This window comes from Rattus rattus, chromosome 17 (genome assembly GCF_011064425.1).
Source record: "Rattus rattus isolate New Zealand chromosome 17, Rrattus_CSIRO_v1, whole genome shotgun sequence".
Lineage (NCBI taxonomy): Eukaryota > Metazoa > Chordata > Mammalia > Rodentia > Muridae > Rattus > Rattus rattus.
Genome location: NC_046170.1, coordinates 24,410,131 through 24,435,524, shown reverse-complemented (window position 1 = coordinate 24,435,524; position 25,394 = coordinate 24,410,131). Strand labels below are relative to the sequence as shown.

Sequence of the window (25,394 nt, the reverse complement as noted above, 5' to 3'; positions counted from 1 at the left end):
CCCATCCCTTTATTCACCACCCAAATGTTTCTATATAAAGTCATATGTGCAACGAAGAGGTCTTTCTTGTTCTCTTTCCTTGAGGGTGAAGCACAGCCTCTAATTGTTTTTAGATGCTTTTCAGGAAAAAGAAACGTGCCTGTTGGGAGACTTTGCAATGTAGCAAGAGACGACTGGTGAAACAGGAAAAGACTTGCCAAGTCAAAGGGACAGGAGCGGCCATGAGGCTGGTGCATTTCTCCAGGCGTGAGCACCTGCCCTGAAGGCCCCTCCCAGGACGCACCCTAAGCTTCCCTCAGGTGCCAAGCCTCTTCTAAGAGGTGAGGAACCCATAGGGAAATGGAGCAAACTTTGCTCTGGATAGTAATGGTGTTTTCCTTCTGTCATAAGCTAGAAGCTATGTTAAGACAATATTTACACATGCACACACACACACACACACACACACACACACACATGCACATGCACATACAAACACACACATACATGCACAAAGTGATAATAGAAGCTTGTAGATCTATTACCAAGAATTAAGCATGCTAACACTTTTGTAATTCTTGCTTGAGTTGTTGAAACAGTTTCATCATGACGCAGTTGAGGCCTAGTCTCTTACCCCTGGATCTGACCTGGCTCTCCCTCATCTAACATAGAAACAAGCCTGACAGATTAGCATCTGTTCTCAGATGCATGCATTAAGTGTGCGTGTGTAAAACAACACACTCCTGACATTTAAAAGTAGAGATGACATCCCTCAGTAATTAATTTCCACTCAACACTTAAGTATGAAAGTGTCTATATTAATAATATAAATGAGGTCACTCTGGCTGCTTCAAGCTTTGTGAATAATATCCCAGCTTATAACAGTTTTCTAAAAAAAAAAAGTGCATGCGTGAGAGCAAGCACACGTATGTGTGTACATGAATCCAGTGGCTGTGGAAGCAGGGGGTGTCAGATCTCTTAGAGGTGGGCTATAGGAAAGTGAGCTGGCCGGCCTGATGGAAATGCTGGGGAACTAAACCTGGGTGTCCTGCGGGAGCAGTACAGGTTCTTAAGTACTGAGCTCTCTCCAAAACCGAGAGTCTAATGGTGGGAGGGCACATGGATTCCTTCTAATGCTGTTATAATGGACAATCAGAGAACATCCTGTGTGCTTCTACAAGGTAGAGCTTGGAACAGACTTGCTCATCTAGTCATTAGCACCCCTTCCTTACCAGTAGGGCACAGGACAGCCCTTCCATTCCACACCCTCCCAATTATTTTGCCATCGGATGAGCCCGTGTTCAGAGGTAACTCATGGTTCTCATGGTTGCTTTTAGTTCCATTCCGGTATCGCCAATAGCTCAACATGGTTTTTTTGTTTTTTTTTTTTTGTTTTTTTCCAAATGTTTACTGACCATTTCTTCTTTGGTGATTTGTCTCTTCATGTTTTTACCCATGCCATTTTATTTATAATTCAAGTCACACTTTAAAAATCATAACAAGTAGCATTATTAGTCAGATTCACGGAGCTCAGACTGGCCTCAAACTTGTTATGACACTGGGGATGAGTTTGAAGGTCAATCCTCCTGCCTCCGCCCAGAAGGGTTCCAGCAGTAGGATTACAGACACACCTAGTTTATATAGTGCTTGAGATTGAAACTAGGCAAGCGTTCTGCCAGCTAAGCTACATTTACAACTGCATGACCTCCTGGGTTCAAGCCATCCTCCTGCCTCAACCTCCAAATAGGTAGCAGGCATCGCCAAGCTTCCCCACCCCTTCATTCTTCTTTGACTTGTTTTGCATTACTTTCTGTCTTCTCCCCTCATGTCTTCTTCCTCCCTCTCTCTTGTTAGGACTTGCTTGGTGTCGTCTCTCCAGCTCTGCTTTAGTCCTTAGGTTTAACATTCACTTCATGTATCTAATCAGCAAAGAACCGAACTTAACAAACTTGAGAGTCTCAGAGTTTTGCTATTATCCAATCCCAAGTATTTGCCACTTGAATAACTTGGTTTAATCTGTTTTTGTTTATTGTGATGGCGGTAGGCTTGGACTTTCCCACCACCACACTGACCCTTGCCCTCTGTTTTCGTTCTCTCTCTCTCTCTCTCTCTCTCTCTCTCTCTCTCTCTCTCTCTCTCTCTCTCTCTGCTTTCCTTCCTTCAACTGGATCAATCTAACTTTCCTCTCTGTGACTGTCTCTCTATTGCATATAGAAAATGAACGTTCTTTCACACTTCTAGTGTTTTTTTTTGAATGAAGAGCTTGATCAGTCAAAAGTCTAGAGTTAACTGGAGGATTTTCCCCAGAAATAGGAAACTGTTAACACTACATCATCTCTACTTCCGGTTCTCCATGGAAACGGTCTTCAGGCTTGGATCCACCATGCTTTCAAGTCACAGTCAAAACCATTGTGTTCCTCTTAGATTCCCTGGTGTGTTTATCAGTATCGCCTTACCCCCTTCTGAAGCACCGAGGTTGGATCCCAGTCCTTACACCTCCAGGCAAGCACTACACCACGAGGCTCCAGTCCCGCCCCACCAGTATGTCGGGTGTAGCAGGGTCTTTGCACATCAGCACTTCCTGTTCACCAGGCCTCACTTCTGCCTTCCATTTCCTACTTATTAAAGAGCCTGTTTAGTGATTCTTTTAGCTGAAGTCCTTTATCTCAACTTTTCTCAATGTGTCAAAACCTGACTACTTGGATGCTTTCCAAAGCTCCAGCTCTCTAGCTTGGCAAATGATTTCTCCCAGAACTTTAAAGCTACTACTGCATGAAGCCCGGGCCTTTTTCCTGGCTTTGGGAAGAGCTCCATATAGTCTTGAATTTTCTTTGGTAGCCTAGTTTTCTTCTTAATCCATGCCTGCACTTTCACTCTGATGTGCCTAGGGACTGACTGGCTTTGTGTCTTCTGTTGGAGGCTGGTTCTGACATGTAGGCATTTGTTAAATTCTGCCATGGCCTTTGCGCCTTTCTCTTCAAGCAGCATCCTTCTTCCAATCTCATTGCCTTTCTCGTCGTTCTATATGCTAACTTCTCTTTCCATCACACTCTTTGCTTACCATTTTCTTTCTAGGTGATTTCTTTCACATCTATTTTTCAACTAAATATTTTTCTTTGTCTATTAAAGCCACACTTAATATCTATAGCTTATTGTTTACTTTTTTGAGAATTTCAGGCACAAGTACTGTATATCTTTTCCAGCCTTACCTGTCCCCCTCCAACTACCCCTGTGTACCCCAAATCACTGTCAAATTCATGACCTCTTTTTCTTTATTTAATTAATCTTATAATTAAATTAATAATAATTTAGTTACTCAATTTTCTCGTTACTTATACTAAGTTAATTTCATGTTTCTGTGTTTAGGTCTTGAATTTTGGTGGCAGTATGTGTTGCATCAAGAAACAAAGATGTGCTGTTGTTATTCTTGTTACTCGTACTACGAAGTCCATGTCATACTGCTTGTTCCTAGGGCTTGCATTTCAGTTGTGCCTTTTGCCATGTCAAGAAGTGAAGCTGTCCTCCTATTTAGGTCTTTCAGAAACATCTGTGACTTCCCACAAGGCATTTCTTCTCTTACGGTTATCATGCCACCAGGCATTTCAATGCACTTCTTTTTATAGTTTCTTTCAGATGTCCAGGCTCACTTTTCGGATGCTAGGATGCACATTTAGCGCATGCTCCTACATTCTCTGTCTTCTCTGTGAGCCTGTACGGCACTGGCTTGTAGAAGGCGCTCTATGGGAAGTCTTGGCCGTGAGAGCTGCCAGGAGGGCTAAGTGCTTTATTGCTAATTCCTCAGCTTCAGCACTTTTGCTAGGACTTGTGTAGTTTAAATTTGGACTCCACTTGATGTGGTGCAGGCCGGTGTTCCTTATTTCTTTCTGCTTCCTTGCCATGTCCCTGGGCTAGTCAAAGAGTAGCTGGCTTTTATTGTTCTTGGTAGCAGGATTCTGGATTTATACATGGGGCTCTATCCCAGGCCCCAACCCAGCTGCAATCACAGTCCTATTCTGCTTGTGCACCCCTAAAGCAGATGTCTGCACCCCCTCATCTGTTAGCTAATTGGAGCTTTAGCTCAAAGTTAAACAGACCTGCCACCATCGAGCTAGTCCCTCTGTGGAAGTATGGAGGCCACATGGCCTCAGCTTTTGCTCCTCAGGTTCCGTCCACCTTACTTTTGGAAACTTGGCCTCTTATTGGCCTGAGCTCACTGGCCAGAAACTCTCATGGATCTGCCTACTCCTCTCACCATACCCTGGGCTTCTCTGTGTGCACCACCAGGTTTTCTTTCTGTGGGTTCTGGGGACTGAGCACAGGTCCCGAGTTCACAAGGAAAGCTTTGCACTAACTAAGCAAGCTCTCTCTCCAGCCCTGCTTGCCTTTTTGTTTTGTTTTGATTTTGTGCAAACATTTCTATATGTTTACGAGGGAGAAATGGTTCAGTTCAATTCCACCATTCTGTTTATTACAGGATTCTCAAACAGAGGAGCCATGTGCAACAACACATTTTAAAAGTCAAAAATAAAATGAAAGGCAAGTGTTAAGCATCAACTTTTACTTAATAAATATTTCATGATAAAAGAAGAATGAGAAGTAAATAAGGCAAAGGAATAAGGAAGTAAATAAGGCAAGGTATTGAAGGCGGACACATCTGCTTATGGTGGTGATGGGTGGCCAGCAGGCTACTGGTAACTTATAGATGGTACGATTATCAAGTGGCTCCCAAATTAAATATGACATCTATGAAGATGTCAAAGAGTGGGAAGAGGAGATATTCAGGAGACTAAGTGTGCCCATAGTGTTTGATGCAAACATGAATGCAAAATTGACTTCTGGACATGTCTTTATAGGTATTGTGGTGTTTGTGTGTGTTTGTGTGTGTGTGTGTGTGTGTGTGAGAGAGAGAGAGACAGAGACAGAGACAGAGAGACAGAGAGACTTCACGTTGCTGTGGAGGCTAGAGGACACCTTAGTATTATATCCCAAGGAGGAAGGCATCATCTAACTTGTGTTTTTGAGACAAGGTCTCTCACTAGCTGGCTTTCTGAGTAGGCTAAGCCTGGCTGACTAATCTCAGGGATCCTATCTCTACCTCTCCAGCATGTGGATTTAATGGGAGTTCTGGGAATCTAACTCAGTTTCTAGTGCTTGTGGGACAAGCACTTTGCTGAGTGACTAACTCCCCCAGTCACTCACACACTTTTGCTGCCCTGCCCTTCCTTTCCACTGGGGAGCAAGCACATTTGGCTTTGCATGGAGTTGCCACATAGCTCTAGAGGCTTGCAGTCCTGTGACTTCTGAGACGCAGGCTTTACACTAGCGACACCCAAATATCTGGAATCATTCCAATCTTGTATACACATAGGAAAGAACTATGCAGAAGTCCCCAATGCATCAAGTACCATGTGAAAGTTAGTTCTTTAAAAATATAATTGCAATAGAGAAAATATTTCTAGAGAAGTCAGTGCTCATTTTGGTTGAAGCAAGCCAAGAAAGCATCAAATTCTTGAAATGAATTTTCAAGGAAAAAAATCCACTTTATTATTATCACTTCTATATATAGGCTAGTACACCAAGGAAAGAGGAGAGACAAGGCAGATGTTCACAAGGTAGAAGTGACTTTCTTAGTGCTGAACACGAGAAGTAAACACCTTCATGTCAAAATGTTTCTGTTACTAAGACGTGTTAGCACAATATCCACACACAGAGCAAAGGTTAGACAGATGTAACCCTGCCTGAAAGCACCTGAGTGGGCTCGTGTGTGTCAATACACCTAAAGAAAGCAGTTTTTGTCACGTGGGTCTGAACTGAGCCCGTTAACTCTTTGTCGAAGAACTTTGCAGCCCATATGGCTGTGTTCAGGTACAGTGTGCAAGAGTTGAGTTACTTCTTGCTAGATCTCACTCCATCTTGTAAGGAACTATTAGCATGTTTATGAGGAATGTTGGATGTGAGAAAGCCACGATCCAAACCCTGATGTTTTACTTTCTCAGTCAATTTGGCCCCAGTGAATACTTTCAAGTCTCCTAGTCATCTAACTGCACATGACATGGGTTTTCTAATCAATGAGTCCATTGTTTATCCTTTGTTCTGCATTATCTAGTAGAATTTTTGTGTTTTCAAATCTCTTTCTAAAAGAGGAAGATAATACACTCAGTGTAGCTTAAAATTCATGAAAGTAGGCCGGCCACCTTACAGATATGCTTAACTTCACCACATTACTTTGCACAATTAGATTTCATGCACAGAAAGGTACGTTCAGGGAAGTGGAAGCAGGGACAGTATTTTGGCACGATACTGGTATTTAAAACTTTTGCCTTTGCAGAAAGAGTCTACCATATGATTTTATTCGTTTAATGATTGCACCTCATTTCGAACAGAATAATCAGGTATCATCAAGTGAGATTGTTCTTGACTACTTTGGGAAAGAAAAGGAACTGTTTCCTGACTTTAAAATCCCAAAGTAAATGCACAGCTACAAGTCAGCCTTGAACAATGGACTGAAATAGAGGAGACAAGGAATTGTCAGGGCATCACATGCAGAGGGTCAGCAGCTACTAGTCTCTCCTTGTAAGTACTAACTTGCCTGCACCTAACATACTTTTCAACACATCTTCTCAGTTGTGAAACAAAAATGGAATTTGTGCAGATACAACTCATAACATGGGTGCAAAGACACAGAGTCAATTCTAAGAATCCTGGATTGGAACTTTTAAAAAACGATTTATTTTTATTTTTATATGTATGAATATTTTGCTTATATGTATGACTTTGCACATACAAGTGTGTGCCTGGTGCCCACAGAGGCTAGAAGAAGGCAACAGATCCCCTGAAAGTGAAGTCACAGATGGTTGTGAGCCCATGTGTGTGTTAGGAACAAAACCTGGGTCCTCTGCAAGAGCAGAAAATGCGCCATTAACCACTAGGTCATCTTCCCAGCCCTTTGGGTTGAAATATTTATGAAAACAAAACTTAGAACACATGTGCACACAGACACATATAGATGTGCATATACATGCACATCTCAGCCTGTAGCTTAGGGTTATAGATGTGAACTACGATGCCCTGCTGCTGGGAAATTATTTAAAAAAAATACTGCAACATCTTTATATACTTGAAAGCTCTCCCAACTAGGAAACCAGCTTCACCGGTCTCCTCTTGAGACATCCACATCCACTTCACGCTACCCTTTGGAAACAGCTTTAGAATGCTATGTCAAGTATTCCAGTTTCTCCCAATTGAAGCTTTCCACTTGAGAAAAAAGTGAATATTCACAGTGAGAAAAATGTTTTTGTTGTTACTTTAAGAAAAAAGATTTTAAAAGATTTATTTATTTTATGTATGTGAGTACACTGTAGCTGTCTTCAGATACACCAGAAGAGGGCATTGGATCGAATTACAGATGGTTGTGAGCCACCATGTGGTTGCTGGGAATTGAACTCAGGACCTTGGAAGAGCTGTCAGTGCTCTTAACCTCTGAGCCATCTCTCCAGCCCCTTAAGAAAACTTTAGTTAGAAAACTTTTCTTCTATAACAGTAGCAGGGATTAGACAAGGCTCATTAAAATCAGGGTGGGTAGAGTATTCAAGATGGAAATACTTTGCATGTGAACTGACTAGTTTTAATTTCATGTCTAAACAACATGAAACCTGTGTTCGAACACACACATCTTTTTTCCCTTAATGTTTCTACCCACCTGTTATTAAAATTACTACTCATTCATTTCATGCATAAAATAATGTGTTTGTTGTATTATACAGTTTTTGACCTTTTAAAATTAAGGCTATTTTTATTTCCTGGTTCAAGACTCAGGTTCTTCAGGGACAGAGCCCCTGAGATGAACCCATGTTTCCGTAGATGCTCCTATACCCATGAACATACAGGGATCACTAAGTGGACTGAATGGGTTAAAATAGAAACACTGGCTTGATGGTGCTGGCAGCCCTGGGGAGGCAGAGGTGGGCAGCTCTCTGTGAGTGCCAGGACAACCAGGGCTATACAGGCAGAGAAACCCTGTCTTGAGAAACAAAAGCAAAAGGAAAGAAACAATCTCTGCTCAACATGAACTTCGGAGACATAAGCAGTGTGGGGGGGGTGTTACAGGAGGAATTGGAAGGAAGGGACTGGGGGTTAATTTGATCAAAACATATTTGATGCATGTGTGAAATTCTCAAACAATAAAAACAATGAAGTGCACTTGCTATTTTATATCAACAGCACTGTGTCATCTTACATTATGGGGACAATCAATTGAACAGTAGGTTCAATGGCACATCCCTGTTATTCAGATACAGTCTCATCTAACTCAAATAAATACATAAAAACCCAGAGTCGTTCAGCTGTCTAGATGGCCATCTGGTAGCTGCTGATGGGAAACAACTATCTTAGAGTCACATTTCTGTTCTATTATGATCCAAGTACATAACTGCTCAACCAAACTATAGGACCCTCCCAGCACCAGGCGCCTGTGGAACACAGAAGCTCCTGAAAGCTTACAGAGGCTGCCCTACACTGGCCTTCTAGAATAAGACCACAGCTAGGTCCTTCCAGTACAAGTATGTATGTGTTCATGCACGTGTGTGATATGCATGTGTTTGTGTATACTCATGCATGTATGTGATTTGCATGTGTTTGTGTGATATGCATGTATTCATGCATGTGTATATGATATACATGTGCTCATGCATGTGTATGATATACATGTACTCATGCATGTGTATGATACACATGTGCTCATGCATGTGTGTGTGCACTTCCCATCTGTCTTCCCAGAGTCTTACTAGTGATCTCTATTCTGAACTACATTGATGTTACAGGCTCATCAGGGTTCACCTTTGAGGTGGACAATTTTAGGTGTGCACATAACATTTACCCTTTAATTGTTTCCTTAATACTATCCCTGACATTCAGGCAGCTCAGTAGAAAGTTAGCCAATCACAAAGACAGAAAACAGTAAGGAATACAACTCTGCCCCAGGAACAGCCTTTATGGAAGATCTTTGTTTCTTTGCCAACCGACTGGGGATGTTGGTGATGATGATGGTGATGGTGATGATACCATCCTCATTACAAGATAATTAATTACACTGATCTTGGGCCTGGAAAAACATCTTTCTTTTCTCTTCTTTTCTTTTCTTTTCTTTCCTTTTCTTTTCTTTTCTTTTCTTTTTTTCTTCTCTCTCTTTTCTTTCTTTTTTCTTTCTTTCTTTCTTTCTTTCTTTCTTTCTTTTTCTTTCTTTCTTGTTTTGAGACAGGGTCTTCTAACTGTGTAGCCTGAACTGGCCTGGAACTCATGATATAGACCAGGCAGGTCTGCAACTCACAGACCCATGCCTGCTTTGCCTCCCAAGAGGTTGAAGGATTGTGATAATAAAACTCTACACAAAGAATCCTGCAATAACCACTAGTGTATCAACTAAAGACACATGTCCACTACGCTGATGGCAGTAGTGCTTATGCTAGCCAAAAGGTAGAGGAACCCACATGTCCGTCAACAAGTGAACAGATGCCAAAGTATGGGAAGCACAATGGAGTACTACTCAGCTTTGAAAAGGAAATTCCTTCACACTAGGTCAGAGGCATGAACTTCAAAATATTTATCATCATCATTGGTGGGCGTGCATGCATATGGGTATGTGCGAGTGAATTCAGGTGCCCAAGGAGGCCAGAGGAAGTGGAGTTACAGAGGAATGTGAGCTGACTGACTTAGGTGCTGGGGATAAAATCTGGGTTCTTAACCACTGAGCCATCTGTCCAGCCCAGCATGAATAGGTCTTTATGGTATACACTAGGTAAAATAAGTCCATCACCAATGACAAACACTGTCTGGTTACACCTATGTGGGTCTCTCTGAGTAGTGAAGTTCATGGGAAGTAGAGTAGGGACTTGGTGATTATAAGAGACACAGCTTTGGCTTCATGTGATGTGAAAATTCCCTTGATTAGCTGCGCAACTCTGCAATTGTATTTTGCTCCCCAGAGCTGCACACATGGGTCAAGACAGCAAGTCTCATATGACTTTTCAACCCTACCAAGTGTCTGGAGGGAAAAAGTGACTTTGCAAATCATCATCTTACTATACTCTGACAGAGATTATAAAACTAAACGTGTGTTTAATCATTTAGCTTCTGCCAGGGCTTGAGGGTTATTGTTTCTCTTTTCACAGAACATGTCTCTTCTCAGTTTCCACAGCTTGCTCTGCCTTGCTGTCTTCATCAGTCCTCCGTGTTGCTGTCTGTGTATTTTACTGCAAGCTGTATTCGAGGCTTTTAGAAAGCAGGAGAAGTAAAAGTTCTTCAATAAGCCATGGTTACAAAAGGTCATCTGGAAACAGTCTCCAGGGACCTGTTTGTTACAGTGCTGGTGCCCTACAGGGAAGGAGAAGATGGACTCGATGCCTCATTTTTGTCTTCCGTAAACTGCCATCTAATTGCTGTAACCTTGTCTCGCTGGCTGACGCTCTCAATGCCTAAGGACAATAGTTTTCCAGCTGTGCCACCTGTGGGGTCCCAGGAAAAGGATGATGGTGCTGTTTATTCCACATTCTTTCACAACAGCGCATCAACCTGTCTTCTCACTTACACACCTCTGAGGTGTGTAAGACAGCACTTTGGGAAGTACTGTAAAAAGACTACTAAAAAATAATCCAGTCAACCCTGCATTAGACCCAAAGGAATGGCCTGCACTGTGTTCTCTGCTGCTCTCAAGATGAGGCATATATCATTCCACCATTCGTTTTCATATGGCACATGTTCAAAATGATGTGAGACCAGTGGTAACTAAGTATCTCACAGGGATGAGTATGTGAGCGGTAACTAGGTATCTCACAGGGATGAGTATGTGAGCGGTAACTAGGTATCTCACAGGGATGAGTATGTGAGCGGTAACTAGGTATCTCACAGTGATGGGTATGTGAGTGGTAACTAAGTATCTCACAGTGACGGGTATGTGAGCGGTAACTAAGTATCTCACAGGGATGAGTATGTGAGCGGTAACTAGGTATCTCACAGTGATGGGTATGTGAGCGGTAACTAGGTATCTCACAGCGACAAGTATGTGAGCGGTAACTAGGTATCTCACAGTGATGGGTATGTGAGTGGTAACTAAGTATCTCACAGGGATGAGTATGTGAGCGGTAACTAGGTATCTCACAGTGATGGGTATGTGAGCGGTAACTAAGTATCTCACAGTGATGGGAATGTAAGCTTCCCACAGCTGAGCTGTTGAACCAGGATGAATACCATTGAGTTTTTGGACTCTTGGGAGCAGCTCCATCCTTAAGGACATCTGGTTTTCTAGTCGCCAGCTAAAACTTCAGTAAATTGCCTCTAGGACCTTGTGCGGGGTGTCGCCATGAGGCAGCATGGGTCCTGTAACATTGAGTCAAGTAACTTGAGATCAGAGCATATTGGGACACTGCACACTACATCATCAGGTTGGGATTCATCGAACATTCTGTTCTGTGGATGTGGTAACAGATGGCTTCTGACTCGTGCATATCATTAAAACATAATCCACAAGATCCAGCCTTTAGAAACAGTCCCTTCCTCAAAACCTTAATGGGAATAAAAATTACCTCAATTTCAAATTACTCAAGTTTACTATTTCTCCTCCCAATGAAGGTCACACACGTTTGCTAGTTACGCTCCTGATAGGATGGACAGATGTTGTCTGCAGTGGAAGAGCTCAGCTGTCAGGTCCTGTGATCACCATGAGAATTGTGTCTGCTCTTACTTTCTTCGACTGGTGCCTTGGAGAGAGACTGGCAACGCAGTGTCTTTAGGACATCCATTTATTCTCCACAGCATCCCACAATGCATTCAGTCTAGTTAGAAGTCACCCCAGTGTTCTCTTTCTCACCTAATTTGATGCCCCCAAAGAGATGCACTCTCGTAAAACTGCCATTGGACTCCATCACCTCCATTTCCAGTGACTTCAGTGAATGATGAATGAAGATGGTATGTGACAAAAACTGAGAAGGGGCCTGGTGACAGTCATGGAAGTGTAGGAGAAAAAGTGTTTGGGGTTCTCTCCACCATGGGTATTATACATAGCATTTAAAATCATTCATTTGTGAGACATAAAAAACACTTAGTATAGAGACAGGGCAATAGCTCCTACTGGTAAAGTACTTGCCACGTAAAGAGGATTTCCTGAATTTGAACCCCCAGATCACACGTTAAAAAATTAAAACGACAAAAACAAAGCACCAGGGCTGGTGGTGTTTGCTCGAAATCTTGATGCTGGGAAGGCAAAGACAGGCAGGTGCCTGGGGTTTGCTGGTCGGACAGCCTGGGCAAATCGGAGAGCCCTAGACCAAGGGGCCCCCTCTCAAAAATCAAGGTGGACAGTTCCTAAGGAATGATGGCACCTGAAGTTGTCCTCTTGCCTTCAGAGACATGGATACGGCATGCACAAATATCTGTACATGAACCAATAAACACTTAAGATAATCAGTGATTCCCTTCAGGTACCAGGATAGTTTAGGGACAGAAAGCTCATAGCCATAGTAGCTTCCTGCAGAAGCTCGGGTTTTACAGAATGGGGGGTAACTGCTGAACTGCATCACACAAGTGCTGAGCACTGGCTCAACACTGGTCCGTCCCCCTTTAGCTCTCCCTCTCCCTGGGCATTAATGATATAACTGACTGGAAAAGGTGATTTCTAAGCAGCTTTTCAGGGTGACTTCTTCTGTCAGGGAGGTATATGTGTCCCTGAGATGTGCAGCTGAAGAAGTCATGGTATGGTGAAACAGCAATGACAAGGGGTAAAGGGAGCCCCACATCATCATCTGCACCAGCCCTGGGGTCTTGAGTATGGTCATGCAGGGTCATGTCAGCACTCTGCTCCCACATGGACAGTTTACAATATAGCAAACAGACCTTACATTTTAAAATTTTTATTTTTATATTTCGTGAATTGATGTTTTGCCTGCATGCATGTCTGTGTGAGGGTGTGAGATCCTAGAGTGACAGACAGTTGTGAGTGCTGGGAATTGAACTGAGGTCCTCTGGAAGAGCAGCCAGTGCTTTTAGCCATCTACCTAGCCCCTGATCTTTTGGATTCTTGGTTTGGAAAGGAAATTAGTAAAAATCTTCACTCTAATCATAAACTTGACTAAAGTAATATATTTATTCCAAGACACTTCCTGGAAGGTTAAGTAGACTCTTGGAGGTAACTGTTACTTTAAGGTTTTGAGGTTGGTCAGTCCCAGCGCTGCAGTTCTAAATGCAGAACAGAGGCCTAGCACTGGGGGAATGCTCAATAAATGCTTACTGGATTAGAACTCGTTATCCCAAAATACTATCTAGTTTGGTTTCTGTGTACACACTTCCACATTCCCGATCCAATCAAAGTGCTTCAAAAATGTCTGAAGAGAACATGTGGAGACTTTTTCTCATCATTATTTAGTATGTGGTATGGTAGGACAGTCATTTCACTATCATCCCAAAGGTTTGAGCCAGGAAGTATCTAAAGGCGCCTGAAGGGTGAGGGAGGGAGTGTGCCATTTGCACATATAGATCCGGTATCTATGGGCAACCTTTAGTGATTGCCACTCTGATATGAAAGGACAAGAGGAAACATAGAAAGGAGATTAAAAAAACCTTACTCACTGGTGGAAGTTAGTTTTTGAATTGCCATGTCTTGGCTGTAGGCAATAGATGTCAACAGAAGACGAGAAGACTCAGAGGTGAATCTTCCTTCATGCATACACATTGTGAATATAAAGAAGTCATTTCGTTTTCATAAGTAACTCTAGTTATTTACTTGTAAAAGGGAAGCATAAAAGGCAAGGGTTTTACCCAACCCCTCTTGAAACTGTAGAATTCCAATAAAGCTAATTATCAACTTATGAATGTTACAGACCACGTAGGTAAAACCTGAGGACAAACACTTGTCCCTCACTGCAGTCCAGATCTCTATCCCCAGGCCCTCATGGTGTCAGCTTTCCTGAGGCAAACACCACATGGTCCTAGTTAATATCCAGGGCTGGGACCATGAGGACATCCATTCGGGTAAGCTTGTAGCGCAGCTGTCTCCCGGAAGACTGAGCCATGGAGCCTTCAGAGGTGACTTGATGTGTGTAGATGTTGGGGCCAGAAAAGCTACAACTCTACTTGTGTTACCCAGCCTTTCTTTACTGGGAAATCTTCCCTGCTGAAGCAAAAATGCCAAGAGCCCAGATCTGGTACCAGAGACACTGACTACTACATCTGGTAATGAAACAGGGTCCTAGGTACCACTTTTGGGGTTTGCCATAACTCCAGACGAAGGGGCCTTCTTTTGTTCCAATTATTCTACAAAAGTGGGCGCGCTGTCTGCCAGAGCAGAGAAAAAATATTCAACTCAATTAACTTATTAGACGTTGGTCACGTGCCCTCTCTTATTACTGATTCTGAACATCTGTCACAGAGTAGATTTTGTTCAGGACACGATGAACAACTGCATCATTCATGACTGGGAAAAAGGAGTTTGACACCATCCAGCCACCACACCAGGCATGACATCCATTTCCCATAAGACATGCATATTGCATGATGCCACACACATGGGGCCCAGCCTTGATGTTTATTTGGTTTATTTGCTTATATAAAGTCACTACTAATGGTGGCTGGGAAGCACAGAGCTGGCATTTTCTAACCTTCCCCTTTTCTCTGAAAGTCAGAGCCAAGGGCTGTGTCGTTACTCTTTGACGGCAAATGATTTGTTGAGGCTTTGGTGTTTGTTACCTAAAAGCAATGCATGAAGATCAGGCTTTCTCAGGCTCAGTTCTCAGGGCAGCCTAGCTAAAAAGAGGGGCAGTTACAACCAAAGGTCTTTCTTCATTGTGAAGTTCCACACAAAGAACTGGGCATTAATGGAGGCTGCCGTCAAGTGTCAAGGACATTACCTGAGTCAAAGAAAAAGAAATGGAGCCTGTGCCTGCGATGTGACCTGCTCTCAACTCCTTTGTTCCTCGTTCCTTAGCAGTGTAACTGGATTAAGAGGTGGATCTTTTCCTGGGTGGTTAAATCATGACATTAGGGTCTATACTAATTCTTAATCTCTTTGCATTTGCTATAATCAAATACCTGATGAGAAATAACTCATGGTGAAAAGGGTTGGTTTTGGCTTATGGTATAAGAAGGCATGTAGACTATGACATCAGAGAAGAAGGCATATGGAAGGGCTATAAGAACCATGGCTATACTGCATCCCTGGTCAGGAAGCAGAGAGGCTATGTACTTCTTCCTACCACGCCCCAGCTCAAGGTCTCCTCGCTGGGACCAAGTGTTCAAATACATAAGCCCCATGGGACAGTTCACATTCAAACCACAATAAGTCTTTATCAAGTTAACAGGGGCAAAGTTCTTTTGGAGGCACAGCATCTGCTCTCCTGAGAGGACTGCCGTTTCGGAGCAGCCACGGAGTGCCATTTGGGGCAAAAAAGAAGTCCCTCATCAGACACCAAACCCACTGGTGGCTTGATTCTGAACTTCCCAATCTCCAGAACTGTGAGGAACACATTCTGTTGCTTATAAATTACTTGATCTTTGGCATTTTGATGCAGTAGCACAGAAAGACTGAAGTAAACAATAACAGAAAAGCTAATAAAGCAGTATCACTCCCTGGAGCTATGTTGGGAACAGAGGCTTCCAGGAAGGTCTATGACTGGTAGTGTTCTGAGAAAAAGTTTTCCATTTAGGGAAACCATCTCACCTCAAAATATGCTGTTCCTATCAGAGCCAAGCAGCTCCCATAAGATCGCTTCTGTCCAGAAAAGCCTATGAATCCTTTGTTTTTCTTATTTTGAAAGATAATAGTCTGTAATATTTTTATCTAGTAGACTCGAGATCTGGCGATATCATTCTATACCACAAGAGACATGGTGTGGCTGCAAAGCCAAAGGGTGGGAAGACAAAGTGTGAGGTGCAAGATAGCAAAAGAGGAAGTGTGGGAGGAGTGGAAGTAGGGGTGGGTAGTGTCCTCGGTGTGGAGGAGACAGTCACTCGCCTCACAATCATCACGTTCCCTTTCTATTCCTGAGCAGCCATCCACGAAACTTTATCACCTGTCACCAGGCATCATCATGCTAGTCCTCCACTCGAGACTATGTCTCCTGTGTCCTGTAACCTATCAACCATACTGCAGGACACTAAGGGGCAGACTGCATTGTTTACTCTTCTGCATTTTCTTTCCACAGTCACGAGGCTTTGAGTGCTGTAGGCATTCTGCATATTCATTGCTGACTGGAAAGTTGATAGTCACTGCTCAAACATTGTTGAACTTTTTTTTCTTTTGAAGAGTGTATGATGTCTGAGCATTATGAGAGTATGTGTGTAGGTGCATGCGTGTCCCTGTGCATGTATAGTCAGAGGAAAGCCTCGGATCTTGGTTCTTGCCTTCCAGCCATCACTGGTTGCATATAGAAGATGAGGGGACTCTCCTGTTCCTATCTCCCATCCAGTTGTCCAAGTGCCAGCCTTCCAGATGCACACTACTGCAGCCAGACTTAAGTGGGTTCTGGGAACTCCAACTCATGTCTTCATGCTTGTATGACAGCCATGTCACCACTGAGTCATGTCCTCAGCAGTGGCCATAAAGTTTAGTGAGGTGATAAAGAGATTAAATTTAATATCAGGGAAGTGAGTAGGGGATATTCATTTATGTTTCACTTAGACAACTATGCTTCAGCCCCAAACAACCAATCACAACAGGCTGAAAGTAAAATGCAGACGATATGCTTAAATCAACTACTTTTCATATAAACCAGATTAAAGGAAGGACTTAAAATATAAAACAAAACAAAGATAAAGCAATACCATTCTCCTAATGTTTCTGGGAAAATGGTTATTTTACTAAAGTGATTATGTAATATTATTTATAAGAATGGATGGGTTTGTTATCTTTATTCTTTTTGTGGTGTTGGGGATTGAACTGAGGGCTTTATGCATGCTAGGTGTGCACTCTCCTGCTGAGTTACAGCCATACCCTGTGGTTATTTCTCAATAAATTCATAGATAAATGGTTCTAAAATTCTGTTTGAGTAAACAGCTCCTATAAAGAAAAGGTCTTTGTACTCCTCAGTGACTTAAAGGGGCTTCATGGATCAGCAGTGAACTGTGGTGGCTAATTCCCTGAATCGGTAGATTAGGAATGAGCCTTAGCAAAATAAAGCCATTCAGTTGATCACAGCAAAGCTGTTAGCAAGAAGGACAGAGACTGGCTCTTCAAGGTTGAGCTCTTAAATACTACCGTGGTCTCAGATGGGAAATACAACTGATTTAAATATGGGACTAAAGTCCTAGTTATTCTAAGATTCAGTGGTACTATCTATACACTGGTGTGTTTCTACTTCTTTTGAAAGGTAATTTATGACATGTGATTGGTCAGCAAGGGCTCCATGTTATAAAGCACCAGGAACCATTATGGCATCTCAAAGGTTTACACTACAGCCTGAAAGGAGCGGTCTTCACTTAGCTAAGGAAGCTGAGCTCTAGACGGAGGGGCTCTTTGGTCTTCTCCAGTAAACAAAGAGGGAAAACAAACACCCTCATTACAGAGCTGGGAGGACTAAGAACAAAGGTGTTCTTGAGCCCCTCTGAGGCCCCACGTGCCTCATGATTACTTTGCTCCCCAGCGTCCACAGGGATAAAGAAACATCACAACTTAGCAAGAAGAAGGGAAGAGTTCACAACTGCCAGTCCTCCTGATGCCCTGGAGTGCTGACATCCTCTGTCCCGGCCAGAGCTGCACAGAGGCACTGCTGCTCAGCAAGGTGGCCACATCTGGAGTGTGCCGTTCCCTCAGCAATGGATGGCACATGTCTTGTTTCCTTCATTATATACTTACTTTTGAACTGGAAACTTCGGGTTTCTTTGGAAAGTCGGTTATGTCAAATGACTATTTGCTAAAGCAGGCATGTAAAGGATGCTGCACCATGAAGGACTTTTTGATAACAACACACATGGATTGGTTCACCTTACATTGCATAGCTGAGCTCCATTTGTTGTGACTCTATAGAGAGAAATGCACCAAAAACCTGGTGGTGTTCTGGCAGCTTCTTACCGCTTCCTCGGACCTGGGATGATTGGCAGAGTGATGTCAGCTGATACAGACTCACGTGGTGAGTTATGATCCATGGGAAGTCATGTGATATTTGGTGGGAGTATAAGTAGGATTCAATGGACAGTGGGGCAGAGGGGCTCGCATAACTAGCTTTGCAATGTGTCTTTGGTCTTGTTTTGTTTGTTTGTTTTGTTTTGTTTTGTTTTTAGCTGATCTTCACTTCAGTAAGAGAGGCACGATAAAGAACTCCTGGCATCGCCCCTGGTCCTTGGAGTGCTGACTAGTGCTGAGGCTGAAGCCTGGCTGTTTCTGCGACGTCATGCCACCACGGCTGACTCATGGTTGCTCTCCTGACACCACCGGACTGAGATTACAGCTGCTGAATCCTATGAACTGAACTGCCGATTCCCTGACAATGCAGATACACTTCCCGTGTAGCCTAATAACTTTTCCACTACCTCTGCTGGGTAGTGGGCTAGAAGGGAGGTTAAAACAGTTTTTACAAACCCATATTAAAAGTAGGTTTTGAAAAAAAATCAAAGTCTATATACTTTTTCAAAAACTCTCTCTCTCTCTCTCTCTCTCTCTCTCTGTGTGTGTGTGTGTGTGTGTGTGTGTGTGTGTGTGTGTGTGTGTGTCCATATTTAGAGGACAACTTTCCTAATCTGGTTCTTCCTTCCTACATCGTGGGTTCTGAGAATCAGGCTCAACTGTTCAGGCTGAGTGCAAGTACCTCTGTGTGCTGAGTTACCTCACTGGCCCTCTGTTTCTTCTAAGAGTCAAATGCTAGAACCCAAGGAAGCATAACCCCTCCTCCAACCTCTCCTATATACATAGCTCACTTAATAAAACGCGCTTGGGCTTATGGGAGAATGTAGGAGGTCACAGACAAACGCCTCACTTCTCCTGTGCGGCGCAATGAACAGGGATAAGATCACGTGATCCTCTTTCTATTCTAGTCCTGTCCAAAGCCAGGAGGTGGGGAAATTCCTCCTGCATCAGGTGACAGACACATCTGCCCCCTCTATCAAGGCATGGCTGAACCATCAGAATGATCATCTCCGCTTTTTCTATCCTGTCACCAGTGTAGGTGAGAAGGCCTGGAGTCCTCTTTAGTTAATGAATTGAGTTTTAAAAATGAATTAATATTGTAGTAGAAAAAAACTGAACCAGAACTTTGCATGCTAAGCAGGTGCTCGATCATAGAAGAACACCCCAAACTCTTGTAATCTTTAGTTTGAAACAGCCTCGCAAGTTGTCTAGTATGGCTTACACTTGCCTTAAACTTGTGATCCCCCTGCCTCAGTCTCAGTTGGGATAAAATGCGTAAGTCATCATGCCCAACTCTTTAATGAGCAAAGTCTATGAACACTTTGAAGTAGCACAGGGCATACCTTGACTCTAACAGTGTCTTCTGAGCACAGCATACAAACTGACTTTCCCATGCAGAATAGAAGTGAAGTGAAGAAGCCCAAATCTAAGCGTACACGTACTGGTCACCCCCAGGGGTGCAGCATTTCTGCACAGTCTGCGACAGAAGGTCAAGGTGGCAAATGGGTGGTGCAAGCTCCTATTTCATCGAATTAATCTACTGTCCTTAGACAGGGTACTGACTGTATGATATTAAACTGAAAAGAACAGACATGATACTTCATCTCAGTCCAAGGCCCCGAAGCCATCAGCTTTAACTGACTTATTCCTTACCACCTGACCCAACCCTGCAATAGAATTTCTGCAGAGAAAATAATTTTCGTCTATAAAATTTTCAGTGAAGAAATGTGGCGATTTTATTTCTATGAAAGAGGGCTTTCAGCGGAAGGGAACAAAGCCTCGTGAGCTAACTGAGGAAAGTAATATGCTAATATCCAAGGCACAGCGCTTTACGGATAATGCAGGATCTTAAATTGTTGTTGACTTTTATTCAGAGTGGAAACAGGCTCCCTGGACTTAGCCAGCAGGCAGTGCAGCCTCGTTTCTTCTCTCACTGCCACTCTCTAGGATCCCAGGACAGCTACACACCAACTATTCTCAATCTCATATTCATTGTGCCTTCATTTCCTCCTCTCCTCAAAAATCACCCAGCTCCATTAACTCTTCAGGAAATTTCTCAAGTGCTCTGCAAGAGACATCGTGTAAAAAATGTTGAACAGGCGGGAGTACTCTTGAAGTAAAATTTAGATTAAAGTCTACAGGAATAACTCCACTCCAAAGTTCGGAGCCTTTGAAAGGACCCAAAAGCACAGGAAGTCAGGCTCCACTAGACTCTCATTTCTGATCCTCACACTACTGGAAAGACAAACCATCAACAAAACAAGATGACTTCCCAAGGGCTAAGGAGGTAGATAGTATTTTGTTAAGGCACTGGGGCGATGTTTAAAAGCATACTTTGTGGAATAGTCAGTGTACAGAGAGTAAAAACATCCCCCAGAAGGCTGACCTAGAAATGAACCTGTTTTAAAGAGCTCTGATGGGAAGTAGCTCAATGGTAGAGCACCTAGCTCAATCTCCAGAAAGAAAAAAGCTTTTGTTTATTTGTTTAGTTTTGTTTTTGACAGGGTTTCCCTGTGTAGCACTGGCTGGTGTTTGAGCTCTTGATCTTTCTGCTTCTGCCTCCTGATATGTGGCATCATGTCCAATCCTTATCACTCTGATAGGCTGATAAAGGGAAAGGGAAATTTTTTTTTTTAAAAAATAAGGATGGTGAAGGAAATGTCTTGCTTAGAGAACTATCCTTGCCTTTCATCTGTCCTCATACATGCAATTGTGAAATGAATGTGAAGCACTCTCATAGGCTCATATATTTGAACACTTTGTTCTCAGCCAGTAGCAGTGTTTGGAAAGGTGTGTGGCCATTAAAACACAGAGCTTTGCTGGAGAAAGTAAGTCACTGGGGGCAGGCCTTGAAAATTTACAGCCAGGCCCAAATTCTTGTTAACACTCTCCCTGAGAATGGATACAATGTAACCAGCTAAGACTCTGATGCTAACACCTTGTTTCCCCACCATTGTGGACTCTACTACTTTGGAACTATAAGCCAAATGAACCATTTCAACCGCCAGTTGTTTAAGGGAGAAGGTAACTAATCCATCCTTCTTGTTTGCAGATGTTCCCATAGCTGTCCTCTGTTAGACTCTTCCTTCAGGTATAACCCCATTCTAGTCTATTTTTGTGACGGAGATTAATCTCATGTCAAAGTGCAATGTCTGTTCTCTGCAGACAGCCACTGACTACTTTCTACTTATGACAGTGTTTTCCTGTCTCAAACTCAACTATCTTTGAGAGCCAGGTATCTTTGAGTGAAAAGGACTGGTGGATAGCACTGTGCAAACTACCATGTATTACCTGAGGGAGGATATCACTGCCTGCCATCACAATAATCAGGCCACTTGCTGTGGGCTTTGCTCTTCAGCTGTGGTGTAGCTGAGATTTTCACAAGTACCATAAAAAGGGAAGAAGCAGGCTCTTCACCCAACCCAGAAGTTAAAGAAAAAAAAAATAAGCAAAGAGGCAAAGAGCACAAGTGTGCATGCAAGACAGACATAGACAAAAAGAAGGGAGAAAGGAAGATTACATACTGTAACCAATAAGAAATCCTCATTAGAAAAGAGACAGGGCTTAGGGAGAAGAAGGAGCTTACAAGGAGCTAGTACTGAGGAAACTGGCCGAGATTTACCCCACCCCTAGGCCCCTCTTATCAGGAGTGCCACTCTCTATCACTGGATGTGACACATACTGTAGTGGCTTGGTATCTCAGTCTTTTGGGGCAAGGGTTTGTCACCCTGACTCCAGCTACCCCAGGGATCCCCGAGGATGTCCTGAGTTTAGCCTATGCATAGAAACACTCTTGGGACACAAAGACACTCTATATTGGTCAGGCCTCCTGAAGTTCCAGAGCGTTGGGTGCAAAGCACTCACAGGCATTGTTTGTTGGGAGGATGGTTGGGAGAGTCATCACTGAGGACAATTGAAAGTGTTGACATAGTGACCTAGTAACCAGGAACATGAAAGAGTTTCAAGGTGCGATGAAAACATGATGTGAAATAACCAATCATTGAGCTGTCTGCTCTAATCGTACATGACGTCATAGTCAGCATTCCTGGCACACCAGCTGAGATAGCCTTTCTTCCTTGGAGATCCACTCAGAGTCCCAAGAAGAGGCTGGAGAGGTAGTACTAAATCCTACCTCTTTATTCTCCCCAACAGTCTTGGGACCATAATTATGCAAGTTTCTGATGACAAACATTATCATTAGAAAGAGATTACATATGCCTTCGACAGACTTCTAGCATTGAAATACTGCTTAAGAGAAATTGACTGAAACATTTAATCTTAATTTCATGGGGGGGGGCAGGAAGCAAGAAAAAAGAAAAAGAAAAAAAACTTTTATCACAAGCATAAGTGGGAGTTTTAATATATGTGTTGAACTGATAAGAAATTTGAATAGTTGCAGTGATCTGTTGCAATACGTAGTATATTGTTTCAAGGTAGAATTGAATAATTAATCATTTAATACTTATCTGAAAAGTTTTGAATTTATAATAAGAAAAGTTCTGTGCTAAAGTATTAACTCTCATTTTCACTTCGCTATTTAATGAAAAAAAATTGGAAAGAATGTTTCCTTTATTATTCCCCATTTCCTGCCTCTCCTCCAGCTCAATATTGCTAATGTGGAGCTGAAGGATAAGATCATCAGACATCCTCAGACTCATTTCAATGGCCAACACAAAGCAGCCACCTACCAAGGTTTGTTCCTCTATGAGCAACAGTACTCCTGTTGATAGGCACACCACAGCATCGAATTACACTTCCCTACCATAACCTTCATTCTTATTACAAGAAATATGGATTCTGAAACCCCTCTCAGATAGTGGGTTAATTTGTTCAATAATTCATCTATCTGGCAAAAATTTACAGAGCAGGTACTACGTCTTAGGCTCAATGCTAGATACTAGACCAAAAGAAAGGACTATCAAGAGTCTGAAGCCAAAAGTAAGAACTAGCTAAACCTTCAAAAATACAGTGTTTTCCCTCTCACTTCTGTGTGTTCAAAAGGAGTCTCCTTGGGTTCTTTGTTGAACATTTTGTCTTTCCATGTTATGTATGTTTTAAAATTAATACTTGACATTAAAAGCAAAGGACACAAAAGGAAACAGGTGAATTCAACTTCATAAAGTTAAGAACATGTGTGCCTCAGTTCTAGGGCCCTTCCTAGTGTGCATGAAGTCCTGGATCCTTTGCATAAACCGGCTATATGCTTACAACCCCAGCTACTCAGGATGTAGAGGCAGTAGGATCAGGAGTTCAAGGTCATCCTAGGCGCACAGTCGGGTTTAAGGCTAGCCTGGACTACATGAACCCTATCTTAAAAACATGACAAACAGATGAAAACAAAAACAAAACACTTTGTAATTTCAAACAGTGGAAATAAAGAGAATGTAACAAATGGGAATAAAGAATTACAAATCGCTTAGATTTTACATCCAAAGTAGGCAAAGGATCCAGCCAAAGAGCAACATGATAATCAATTTAAACTAACAATGGGCAAAGGCCTTGAGCTGATATTTCTCCAAAGAAAATTTATCAGTGGCTGGTCAAGATTGCCCAACACTACCACTCTCCAGAGATATGCAAAGCCCAACGATAAGGAATGGTCCCAAAGGATGTAATATTGAAAGAAAAAAGTATCGGCATGAATATTGAGAATTTGGCATGTTGTAAAAATGTTGCGACTTCTGTGTTCAGTTTGGGATCTCTCTGAAAGTGTGATGCAGAATTAACAGATACAGGGAGAGTCTACTATAGGTACATATCCATCAGAATTGAAAACGAGAACAGATATTATAAAGAGGTGAATGAGTCTCCGAGAGGCACATATGTTTTCCTATTTGGTCACTGGTTGGTGTCGCTGTTTGGGAAGTTATTCGACCATTAGAAGACAGGACCTTTCTGGAGGAAGTATGTCAGGAGGGGAGGGATTTGAGGTTTTATAGCCTTCCCTCACCTCCTGTTTCTTTCCCCCTCTCTTGCCTGCATGTAGATGAAATGTTAGGCAGCTCCCTTCTCTTGGTACCATGCCTTTCCTGACATATTGGCTCTGTCTTTCTGGAACCCTAAGCCAAAAATGAACTCTTTCTTCAGTTGCTGTTGTCTGGAGGTTTGATCCCAGCTACAGTAAAGTACCTAACACCGCTGAGGGATATTTATGAATATCCTCCACTGCACTCAAAGGTGGCCAGGCAGCCACATGCAGACATTTAGCTTTCTGTGTCTTCTGCAGCTGTGCTCTATGAAGTCAAGGCAAATACCTACTCAGTGAATACCAAGCCATTTCCCCAAGGGGAAACTGAAGGCAAGGACCCGCTGTGCCTGCTGGCATTCTGTTTCTTGGCTGTTTTGCAGGTAATCTTGTTTGGCATGTATTTCTGATCAGATGCATTATTTAATACACACTTTTGAATCATCAACATTGAACTATGGCAACAGTTCATTATTGTGCATGATGAGGATGTTTTTCCTCTCGGCATGGCTCTATCCCAGCCTTGCTAAGCTGCACACTGGCCATTTGGAATGGGGGACATTACCAAGAAAAGCACAAAAGTGCAGAGAATGTAGCAAAGACTGGAAATCACACAGGAAGCTCGTGCACAGTCTCAGAAAGGCAGGGCATGGGCTTCTTTGTTCCCTGCTGTGATGTGCACTCAACACTGACATTTACTTTGCATTCTGCATGTGCCATAAACATGGCTAAGCTACTGTGTGCATCCATGGTGAGATTAAAACCAGTTGTAACCACCAACAGGCAAATTCACAGGTAGATACCACAGAATTGATGAGCTCTAACTACAGATAAAGAAGGGAACACTGCTCAGTCGTGAAAAGGCATGGAACTGAAGACATGCTTCAGGGTGGGTAACCATGGGCAACATTGTGTTTAATGGAACTAAGCCAGGCACAAAAGGACGAAGAGTGCATGATTCCGTCCTGACAAGGTGTCTAGAATACAGGTAAGCTCACAGACCATAGGTCGGTTGTCAATGAAAAATTATCCCTCCAAGTATTTGGAGTGTCACCATGAGAGGATGAAAAGGACTGGAGATGGAGTCTAGAAAATAATGATGGCTATAAAATAGCTCAGATGTCAGAGTATTCACTCAAGTAGCAAATTTTACATTTTATGAAAACCTGACAGTTTGCGTAAGGCAGATTAGTCAGATCATGTTGATCTTCTGTTCAAACAAAAATCAAGTGTACAGAACCTTCAGGGGGCACCAGGAGATTCCGATATTTGTTATTCAGCAATACCAGCTGATTATTGAGGAAAGCCAAATAAATTTAAAATGTGCACACCAGTCATTGGCTTTACTTT

The 25,394-nt window shown here is 42.7% G+C and overlaps 1 protein-coding gene across 1 annotated transcript in view; it reads right to left on the bottom strand.

The window, feature by feature from the left end:
* The window catches only part of Nr3c2 (nuclear receptor subfamily 3 group C member 2), a 338,093-nt gene that overhangs the window by 32,661 nt on the left and 280,038 nt on the right, over window positions 1–25,394 (bottom strand). The window lies entirely within an intron of this gene.